General features: G+C 46.6%; 1 pseudogene; it reads left to right on the forward strand.

Moving 5' to 3' along the window:
- Positions 1-9,167: 9,167 nt before the first annotated feature.
- On the forward strand, positions 9,168-9,825 carry LOC138070415 (nascent polypeptide-associated complex subunit alpha pseudogene; annotated as a pseudogene).
- The last annotated feature ends 1,576 nt before the right edge of the window (positions 9,826-11,401 follow it).

Consider the following 11,401-nt stretch of genomic DNA (forward strand, 5'->3'; position numbering starts at 1 on the left):
CTTCATTTTGTACCCTAAGGCCAAACTTGCCTGTTACTCCAGTATCTCTTGACTTTCTACTTTTGCATTCCAGTACACTATGATGAAAAGGACATTTGTGTGTGTGTGTGTGTGTGTGTGTGTGTGTGTGTGTGTGTGTGTTAATTCTGGAAGGTCGTGTAGGTCTTCATAGAATCGGTCAACTTCAGCTTCTTTGGCATTAGTGGTTGGGACATAGACTTGGTGGTGTTGAATGGTTTGCCTTGGAACAAGCCAAGATCATTCTCATTTTTGAGACTGTACCCAAGTACTGCATTTTGGCCTTGTTTGTTGATTATGAGGGCTACTCCATTTCTTCTAAAGAATTCTTTCCCACAGTAATAGATATAATGGTCATCTTATTTAAATTCACCTATTCCCATCAATTATAGTTCACTGATTCCTAAGATGTCAAAGTTCACTTATGCCAGCTCCTGCTTGACTACATCCAACTTACCTTGATTCATGGACCTAACATTTCAGGTTCCTACGCAATATTGGTCTTTACAGCATTGTACTTAACTTTCACCACCAGATATATCCACAACTGAGTATCATTTTTGCTTTGGCCCAACCACTTGATTCTTCCTGGACCTATTGCCCTCCACTCTTTTCCAGTAGCATACTGGACATCTTCCTACCTGGGGGGCTCATCTTCAGGTGTCATATCTTTTTGCATTATCATACTGTTCATGGGGTTCTTGCAGCAAAAATACTGGAATGGCTTTTGTCAGAACTGTCCACTATAACTCATCCATCTTGGGTGACCCTGCATGGCATGGCTCATAGCTTCATTGATTATAAAGGCCCCTTCAACACAACAAGGCTGTTATCCATGAAGGGAAGATACCTGCTGCTGCTGCTGCTGCTACTAAGTTGCTTCAGTCATGTCTGACTCTGTGCAGCCCCACAGACGGCAGCCCACTAGGTTCCTCTGTCCCTGGGATTCTCCAGGCAAGAATACTGGAGTGGGTTGCCATTTCCTTCTCCAATGCATGAAAGTGAAAAGTGAAAGTGAAGTCGCTCAGTCGTGTCCAACTCATAGCGACCCCATGGACTGCAGCCTACCAGACTCCTCCGTCCATGGGATTTTCCAGGCAGGAGTACTGGAGTGGGTTGCCATTGCCTTCTCCAGATACCTGCTATGTACTGCCAAATAAAATTCAAGATTATCAACTTATATGAGAGATCTGAGAACAGGAAAGTCTTACCTGCCGGGAGCCAGAATGAGGAACTCCACCTGTGGCAAAGGTCATGAGGAAGGAGGCTCGGCATAACACAAAGGCAGGATCGAGCCTCAGGAGACCCCCTGTTCCTGAGCATCTACCCCCAAAACCAGAGTCTGCCTACTTTACTGTTTTATGCTCTCACCTATACCTCTGACTTTATGGGGGGCTGCCCCCCACCACCTCTCTCAGAGAAGTAGTTAACTTGCAGCTCCAGTCAATAAAAATTCCTGGGCTTGACAAGAGTGTTTCAACTTACAAACTCCTCTGAAGTTTCTCTAGCCTGCCTGAGCAGGTTCGTCCAGCCACATGTGATTGTTTACAGCCTCCCAACTGTGAGAGGCATGAGATGCTTTAAACTTTCTATATACAGATTCTTTTGAGAAGTTACAAAATTATTAGTATAGTATAGTGGGTTGATTAGAAATTATATTGGAGAAGGGTTTTTCATTTGTTGAGCCAATATTTGCTGCTAAATCTCCATATTCCCTGCCCTTATAATGAATATAACTAGCATATAGGAGAAATAAGTATTAACCTTTAAGATTACTCGTGTTAAACCTTAGGCTACCTAAATTCCTTTCTTGATTGTAACCCACTACACCCTCACCCTATAGGAATGCAACTTTATTTGGAGGGTGGCACCTGGTTTAAGAAAAAATCACCCCTGGAAAAAATAAGTTTTCTGGTTGACTGACCGTTATCAGAAAGGGCCATAAAGTGTCAGCAGGCCTCATGGCCAGAAGATGATGTAAAACCCCTAAGACCTTTGTATAATTTTATATGAAGCACCTGATTTTGACAAGGGTCAGGTCTGCTGACCCTGCATGACTCTGTATTCATCCCTATGTATAACAAAAAGTATATAAGCAAACATGAAAATAAAGAAAACGGATCAGTTTCTGGAAAGACTGATTCCTCCGTGTCGTTTCTTTCTTGTTCTCCGTTTTTCTGGCTGAATTCCCATCTGGAGCATGGCTACTCACCAAGCCTGCTAATTTTGCCTGGGCTTCTAAGATCTGACCGGGGAGGCCTCAGTGCCTCCTCTCCTTTGGGAGAACGGAAAGACACCTGTGGCCTACGTAGGTGGTGCAAATTCCTTGTCTTGGAGTGTTATTGGTATTCCACATAAACCAAGTTATTCAGCCTCTTTTTCTCCACTAATTTTCCTACTACACTATTCTCTTCTAATCTCTCTTTATATCTATAATTAAATAAGTTTTTTCCTAGGACGCTGATTCTGTCTCCCCTTTGAATTACCCTGGATCTACTGGGGCTGGATCCTGGCACTTACCAAATTCGTTTGGACTCTCCAAGGAATGAGACAGGCACAAGCAGCCTCTGCCGATCCCTTGGCTCCAGTTCCTCATAGCTTTCAGGCAAAGGAGAGAAGTCCACTTTGGGTCCCTTTGTGGTTCATAAAACTGTCAACTTAAAAAAGTGCACAACATAAAAACTGCGAGTTAAGTTTTGTCTGGATCAAAATGAGGACTGCAGCACAGGAGACAGCACCCCAGATAGCTCTGAGAAAGTGCTCCAGGGAAGCATGATGGGGATATATATATATATATATATCAGAAGGTTTCTGCTAGTTACAAGGAGCAGTTATCACCCTGAAGGGCTTTAGTGCTTTTCTAATATGAGGAGACACAATTGGGCTAATAAAATAAGCTCCTGAAAACATATAACTGTCAGATGATCTGTTCTACCAGTTTTTCCCCAAGTACAGAATTCCTCATTTCTTCTGTCTACCCTGAACTATTTTCAGGGGATATTGAAGATTAGCAGCTGTGGGAGCACATGATTTAACCCCTGTAGAGGAAGATGGCAAGTGCCAATGGCACAGGCCAATTTGCAGTTGACAATATAAATACATATGTGACACCTTTTCTAGTTTTCATAATTTTTTTAAAATTAAAAAAAAATTAGGCTGTAATGAGCTGACTGCAGGATTTTAGTTTCCCACCAGGGATGGATCTAATTGAGTGCCTGAAGAACTGTGGATAGAGGTTTGTAACATTGTACAGGAAGTGATGATCAAAACCATCCCCAAGAAAAAGAAAGGCAGAAAGGCAAATTGATTGTCTGAGGAGGCCTCACAAATAGCTGAGAAAAGAAGAGAAGTGAAAGGCAAAGGAGAAAAGGAAAGATATACCCAACTGAATGCAGAGTTCCAAAGAATAGCAAGAAGAGATAAGAAAGCCTTTTTCAGTGATCAGTGCAAAGAAATAGAGGGAAAGAACAGAATGGAAAAGACTAGAGATCTCTTCAAGAAAATTAGAGATGCCAAGGGAACATTTCACACAAAGATGGGCACAATAAAGGACAGAAACAGTGTGGACGTAACAGAAGCAGAAGATATTAAGAAGAGTTGGAAAGAATACACAGAAGAATTAAACAAAAGAGATCTTCATGACCCAGATAACCATAATGGTGTGATCGCTCACCCAGAGCCAGACATCCTGGAGTATGAAGTCAAGTGGGCCTTAGGAAGCACCACTATGAACAAAAGTTAGTGGAGATGATGGAATTCCAACTGAGCTATTTCAAGTCCTAAAAGATGATACTGTTAAAGTGCTATACTCAATATGCTAGCAAATTTGGAAAACTCAGCAATAGCCACAGGACTGGAAAAGTCAGTTTTCATTCCAATCCCAAAGAAATGCATGCCAAAGAATGTTCAAACTACTGCACAATTGCTCTCATTTCACACACTAGCAAAGTAATGCTCAAAATTCTCCAAGCAAGGCTTCAATAGTATGTGAACTGAGAATGTCCAGATGTTCAAGTTGGATATAGAAAAGGCAGAGGAACCAGAGATCAAATTGCCAACATCCATTTGATCATAGAAAAAGCAAGAGATTTCCAGAAAAACATCTACTTCTGCTTTATTGACTACACTAAAGCCTTTGACTGTGTGGATCACAACAAACTGTGGAAAATTCTTCAAGAGATGGGAATACCAGATCACCTTACCTGCCTCCTGAGAAACCTGTATGAAAATCAAGAAGCAACAGTTAGAACCGGACACAGAGCAATTGACTGGTTCCAAACTGGGAAAGGAGTATGTCAAGGCTGTATATTGTCACCCTGCTTATTTAACTTATATGGAGAGTACAACATGTGAAATGCCAGACTAGACAAAGCCCAACCTGGAATTAAGATTGCCAAGAGAAATATCAATAAACTCAGATACACAGATGACACCACCCATATGTCAGAAAGCAAAGAGGAACTAAAGAGCCTCTTGATAAAAGTGAAAGAGGAGAGTGAAAAAGCTGGCTGAAAACTCAGTATTCAAAAAACAAAGATCATGGCATCTGGTCCCATCACTTCATGGCAACCAGAAGGGGCAACGATGGAAACAGTGAAAGACTTTATTTTGGGGAACTCCAAAATCACTGCTGGAGAAGGAAATGGCAACCCACTCCAGCATTCTTGCCTGAAGAATCCCAGGGACAGAGCCTGGTGGGCTGCTGTCTATGGGGTCACACAGAGTCGGACACAACTGAAGTGACTTAGCAGCAGCAGCAGCAGCAAAATCACTGCAGATGGTAACTGCAGCAACAAAATTGAAAGATGCCTGATCCTTGGAAGAAAAGCTATGATCAACCTAGACAGCATATTAAAAAGCAGAGACATTACTTTACCAACAAAGATCTGTCTAGTCAAAGCTATGGATTTTCCAGTAGTCATGCATAGGTGTGAGAGTTGGACCATAAACAAGGCTGAGTATCAAAGAATTGATGCTTTTGAACTGTGTTGTTCAGGAGTCCCTTGGACTGCAAGGAGATCAAACCAGTCAATCCTAAAGGAGATCAGTCCTGAATATTCAGTGGAAAGACTGATGCTGAAGCTGAAACAATCCTTTGGTCACCTGATGAGAAGAACTGACACATTGGAAAAGACCCTGATGCTGGGAAAGATTGAAGGCAGAAGGAGAAGGGGACGACAGAGGATGAGATGGTTGGATGGCATCACTGACTCAATGGACATGAGTTTGAGCAAGCTCCAGGAGATGGTGAAGGGTAGGGAAGCCTGGCATGCTGCAGTCCACGGGGTCACAAAGAGTGGGACACAACTGCGTGGCTGAACAACAGCAGCAAGAGTTCGAGCCTGTGCCCCTCGCATTGGGAGCACAGACTCAACCACTGAGCCACCTGGGAAATCCCATGTCATAATCCAGGATCTAGAGTCTAGTCTTAGCAGAAAAAGAATAAAATGGAGGGATACCAAGAGCTTTAGAGAGACTATTTTGTATTTGACACGTGTATTTGAAAAGTTAGTGGCATGTAAAATATAAAAAAGCACACTTTAAATAGTGCTGAGTGATACACTCCAAAATGACTGCTGTGAGAATCTTCAACAGCTACAGATACTCCCCTGAAACAGTCATCTCCATAACTTTGTAACTACTTAGTAAAACAAGCTTTTATGAGTCTATAATTTGGTGAAATTTTCCATTGGTGAATCAACCTTCACAGAACAAGGTTAAAGCAGTTTCCCAGAATTTGCTTTAGGATTTGGTTTCTGCCAAGGTTGTGTTCTTACTTGTAGACACTGGCTGCAAATCAGGCAGCTGCCACTCGAGGACAAGGGGTATTACACAACTCAGTTCCTAGGGCACAATTAATATTTAATTTTTTTTCAATTCATTTTGTTCAAATATAAAGCTACTTGTTAAGCCTGTTTCTGTGTACCAAGTCCTTTCTTAGGAGATGGGGGAAAAAAGAGATGAAAGGCATTTTCCCTGCTTTGAAGAGCTCACAATCAAGAGACAATACTGCTATCTAAGACAGATAAGCAGCGTTTTCCTATTGCAGAGGTTCTGCCTTATAAGACAGAAATCATACATTCATGAATTCTTTACTTTTTCATTCACTAAGAAGATTGTAGAAGGTTCCACATTTCTGGCACCGTCCTGGACACTGCATGGTGACATGGCCTTGAGTTAACACTAATGGTGTTTGGGGTCCAGGAAGGAAGAGGTACAGCCAACAGAGGGAATGGGAGTGGGTGGTCACTGGCTTGGGCTTTGTGCATATATGGCTGGCAGAGGTCGGGGAAGGGGACCTTAACAGCAGTTGAGTCAGGAAGAGGAGCTGGACAGACCCCAGGTGAATGAGGAACAATCCAGACAAGGCTGTGATGCAGCTGAGGCACTGGGATGTGTCCTCCCTGTGATGGAGGGCACGGGAGGCCTGGAGCCAATATGGCTTCAGCAGAAGGTAGTGAGGCAAGGAGACTGAAAAAGACAGATGAGGAGACCGAGGGATGGTTAGGGGGTCATTTCTGGAATAGAACAGGAAGACTCCAGAGGCAGGTTGACTGAGGAGGCCAGACCATTAATTGGGAGGCAAGTGGTCCAGCAGGTTCAAGGTCACTAACCCGTGTCCTCTCCAGAAAGCCTCCCTGTTGCCATTCTGATTCCTTACACAGCCCCCTCTTGTTCTCTCAGGGGATTGGGAACCCTGTTTGTCTGCCACAGATGGTGACAACCTGAAAATGTGGTGCTCCTTACCCCCTACACTGCCCTGCCTGGCCTGAAACCAGAAACTGCCTGTGGACCAGTGAACACAGCTCTAATTCACATTTCCTGATCCACTCGACTTGACTCTGTGACTCAGTGTGCCGATCCTCCCCAGGAGGATTCCCTGCTGCTGAGACCAGAAGTAGGAGTTAGGAGTCCTTAGAGACGTAGGTTTTGTCAAAGGTCCCAGGGAGAGTGTGGACCAAGGCTTGGGTGGCAAGTTCAGCGTAACCAACAAGAAAGGGATCAGGGCTGGGCCACGCGTAGGGCAGCCCCGAGTGTCGTTTCTGGTTAATGGCCAATGCCTACCTAGCTCAGAACAGGGTTTGAGACCACTTCTCATTTCATTTACCTCACTGGCCCAGGAACTGCTTCGAAAAGCAGTTTGCCATGAATGAGTGAGCTGTCACCAGATCCCTCCAGGGCCCATGTTCATTCAAAGACTTCTATTGAAGTCTAAAAACGGGGTCTACTTGCAGCTCAGGAAGCTCCTCTAATCCTTGTGGGAACAAGGACAAGCTCTGAGGGCCCCGGCCTGCCACCCTGCCTTGCTGTCACTCTCTCTTGTCCTTGTCTCTTTGCCAAATTCCTGCTTTGATCTGCCCGCCACCAGCCTGCCTCATCTTTTGCCTCCTGCCCAGCTGACTTTCTGCCCTTCTCCTCTCACCTTTCTCCAGGCTCCCTGTCTGCTTTTCTCTCCATCTGTCTCTGACCCCCTGTATCTCTCACTGTCCACTGGAATCCTGATCACCCGACACCCTCCAGTCTGTCTCCTCTCTCCTGTGTTTCTCCACTTCTGCCTGCCTGTCTGTCCCTGTATTCACTTCTGTTTTGATGGTAAAATAATTTGCCACTGCCTTAGGGAACTTAGCACAACACAAAGTTATCCTCTGATGGCTCTGGAGTGAGAAGTCTGAAAGGGGTTTCCCTGGACAAAATGAGATGTTGGTGGGGCCCCTCTCCAGGGATCTAGGACAGGATACAGCTCTTTGCCTTTTCTGCATCTAAAGCTACAATTCTTGCATTCCTTGACTCCTGGGCCCTCCTCCCTATATGAATCCAGCAACATCTTAAAATGTCCCTCTGCTTCTGTCTTCACATTGCTTTCTCTTTCCTCAGGACCTTTATGATTAGATGAACAACTCAGACAAGACAGGCTTCTTCTGATCTGGGGATGAGGACGAAGACACCTGGGCAGCCATTGCTGGACCTGTTAAGTCCTGTGTGACTACCATCGGCCTGTCCCCCGCTCTCTCCCATGTGTGATGGGTCTTCCTGTGTATCAGTCATGTGGCTTCCCCTCTCTTGCCCTCCCTGATATAGACTGTGTGTGCCTTCTCTGAAAGGAGCTGGATGAAACAGAAGAGAGAGGAGGGAAGGGAAGACAGTAGAGAGGAGGAGGGGAGATGACATCTGCTCTGTGGGGCTGGGACCCCAGCAGGGAGAGCATGTCTGGCCCCCCTGTAGCCTCACACTCTGGGGTCCCTCAATGCCCACACCCTGCCTGGCATCTGAGGCCCCCATGACAGCTGAGTCAGGAGAAAGGGCTCGTCTCGAAAGGCTCAGAGGGAAGACGCTCACACCAGTACCTGTAGGGGAAGGAGCCTCCTTGTTGTTCCGTGGTGGCTTCCTCACCACATCTGTAGAGGGGCCCAGCCAGCGCCCACCCTGTGCTGAGCAGGGAAGACTTACAGACTTGGCCAGGCACAAAGGTCTCCTTCACCCCAGAAGAGATTTGAGCAGAGCCCAGCCTGGCCAGGTCACCAGTCCCCTTCCTCACAGGCAGGGCCTCAGATTTCTTTGAGGACAAGAGTAGGTGGCTACATTGGAAGGCCTGGGAGGAACCGGCTGGGCACAAGGCTTGGCTGTTGGGAGCAGATGTCAGACCCGAATCCAGGACAGCTGGTGGCACCTTTCCACACAGGAGAGCACCTTGGAGTCCCTGGCATGCAGCCTGGCCACTCTGAGTGAGGACCAGCTTCTTCAACTCTGACACTCCTGGAGACCATGTTGGGGCCTGTCCTCCTGACCCTGGGCACTGACCAGAACCAGGCCCTTTGCACTCTTCCTCCAGCCTTTCTGCACCCAGCCCTGCTCTCTTCTCGTTCTGCACACGGGTCCTCCTCCCTCCCACCCCTGCCCTTCCTAGACCAGTGTCCTGGTGCCAGAGGAGACCTCCTGGCAGCCCTGTGCTGTGCTGCGATGTTGCCATGTGCCTCCTGATGGGGCCTCTCCTCAGCCAGTGCCTGTGGCCGGGACCTTCAGACCAGTAATCCTCTCTCCATCTCCAGGTTCCTAGGTCACCGGGCTAGTTCATTCTGCTTCTAGAAGTGACCAGGGGAAGGCTTTCTTCTGCAACAGGGGTGGGTCACACTCTCACTTGCTCTCTTTCTATGGCCATCTTAGTTCTGCACTCCCCATATAAAATACCTGGTGAAGCCACAGAAAAATCTCTGCCCTAGAGCAGAAGTTGCCACAGTCCCAGACTGAGACAAGGTCTGGAACAGAAACCAGAACTTGAGGAACAGGATTCTGTGCAAGCAACCACACAAGCCCAGCTGGCAGCAGAAGCTGGAAGTGATGAAGAACCAGTCAGGAAAGCAAAACAGAGCTGGAGTGAAAAGAAGGCATGGAAGGCTATGTCCAAACTAGGTCTTCACCAGGTTACAGGGGTTACTAGAGTGACTATTCAGACATCTAAGAATATCCTTTTTGTCGTCAAGAAACCAGATGTGTACAAGAGCCCAGCTTCAAATACCTAGATAGTTTTGAGGGAAGCCAAGATTAAGGGCTTAGCAAGCACAATTAGCAGCTGCTGAGAAATTCAGCATTCAAAGTGAAGCTGTTTCCAAAATTCAGGAAAACACACAGATTCCAACTGTACAAGAGGAGAGTGAAGAGGAAGAGGTTAATGAAACAGGTGTGGAAGTTAAGGACATAGAATTGGTCATGTCACAAGCAAATGTGTCAAGAACAAAGGCAGTCCGAGCCCTGAAGAGCAACAGTAATAATATTGTAAGTGCTATTATGACATTAACAATAACTATCTGACAAAAGGACCTTTTTTGGTGCTTCAAAAGAGTAACTGCAGCTGGCTTTGAAGTTTGTACTGTTTCTAACATTAATAAAGTTAAAGCTTCTTGTTGGATTAAAAAAAAAAAAGTGGCCAGGTAGAGACTGTTTGACCAGGAATGGAGCAGTAGAGTTAGCTGGGTGTGTCCTAGGCAGAAAGTTTGACGAGTCCCCTGGAGTGAAGTGGCACAGAAAGGGTCAGTCTAGTCACTCTCAGAGTATGGGGCGACAGGAACTTTTTCTTCTATGTGGCCAGCCATGAACATGAGTTGTAATCACAGGATTTTACAGGTACTGAAGAGAATGACTAAGAAGAGACCTGGCTTGTTCCAGGCAGTAGGAAAGACGCCAGTTGCATCTGTACTCCTACATGCATCTGCCAGGAGTATGGATACAACTGGGGTTGTACATATCATATACATGCATCAACTGGGGTTGTACATAGACAGACATCCCTGTGCAACCTCAACTATATGTGCCCCTTACACAGTCCACACTCTGCTCACACACATGTGCACAAACCCTGGATCCTATGAGGCAGCAGGATCTCTTTGGAGAGCTGGTAGGATTAAGTGGAATTCAGCATTGGTGCCCACTGGTCCCCCAGCTCCCCTCTCACAGGGACCTTCCCCATTCCTTCTGACTCCAGAGCTCTCACAGGCATGTGCCCTCAGAGAGAGATGCAATTCTACCCATGAAGTCTTAGTCAAAAGAGGGCAGAGTCAGGTTCCTTCCCTTAGTGTTTAAGCAGGATAACAGCTTCTTCCAGTCCTGCCTCACTAGCCTCCTGACAATCCAGGGATCAGAGGAGTAGTCAACTCTTAGACTTGAGTTCCACCCATGGGTCAGAGATGGATGGTATGCTGAGCTCTGCTCCCCAGGGATGCCTACTGAAACCGTTTCTTCAGTCGTGCAGAGAAAGTTCTGTCCAGGGCCAGGACAGAGGGGAAAGTGGGTGGCATGGGAGACACTCTGGTGAGGCCTCAGCATCCCAGCCTCAGGTGAGCAAGGAGATCTGAGTCTTGACAAGGCTTTGTAGGAGTGAGCTTGAGGCCCATGGCCCGACTCCCAAGGCTGTGACCTTCTTCTCAGAGGGCACGCATCAGCAGCAGGAAGGATGTGTCTCCAGGTGGTCTGTCCCCAAGGCAATATAAAGACATCCCCAAGTCCCAGGGCTAGAATTCCCCCTCTCTTGCCTCTCCCCTGGAGCCCAGTTCCCTTCCTTCCACACCTGTCCAGTTCCTGGATTGAAGCCCACTAATGGCTTTAGACTTGAACTCTAGAGGTGTATATGCCCCCAGCCATCAGGCAGGGACTACTTTGGGAAGAGCACTAATTCCCCACATGGCCCCAGCCTGAGTCCTTCTCCAAAAGTCCCTCTTTGCACCCTCATACCTCACCCTGCCTTAAAGCCTGATTCAAGCACCATCTCTTCCAGGAAGCCACCCTTTAATGTCACTCTGCCACCTTCCCCAGCCAAAACTCACATGCCCAGGGCACCAGGTAACAGTGATACAGATGCTGATGATGGCAGGAGTGCCCCAGAGACCCATCT

The sequence above is a fragment of the Capricornis sumatraensis genome, chromosome 2, assembly GCF_032405125.1.
Source record: "Capricornis sumatraensis isolate serow.1 chromosome 2, serow.2, whole genome shotgun sequence".
Taxonomy (NCBI): Eukaryota; Metazoa; Chordata; class Mammalia; order Artiodactyla; family Bovidae; genus Capricornis; species Capricornis sumatraensis.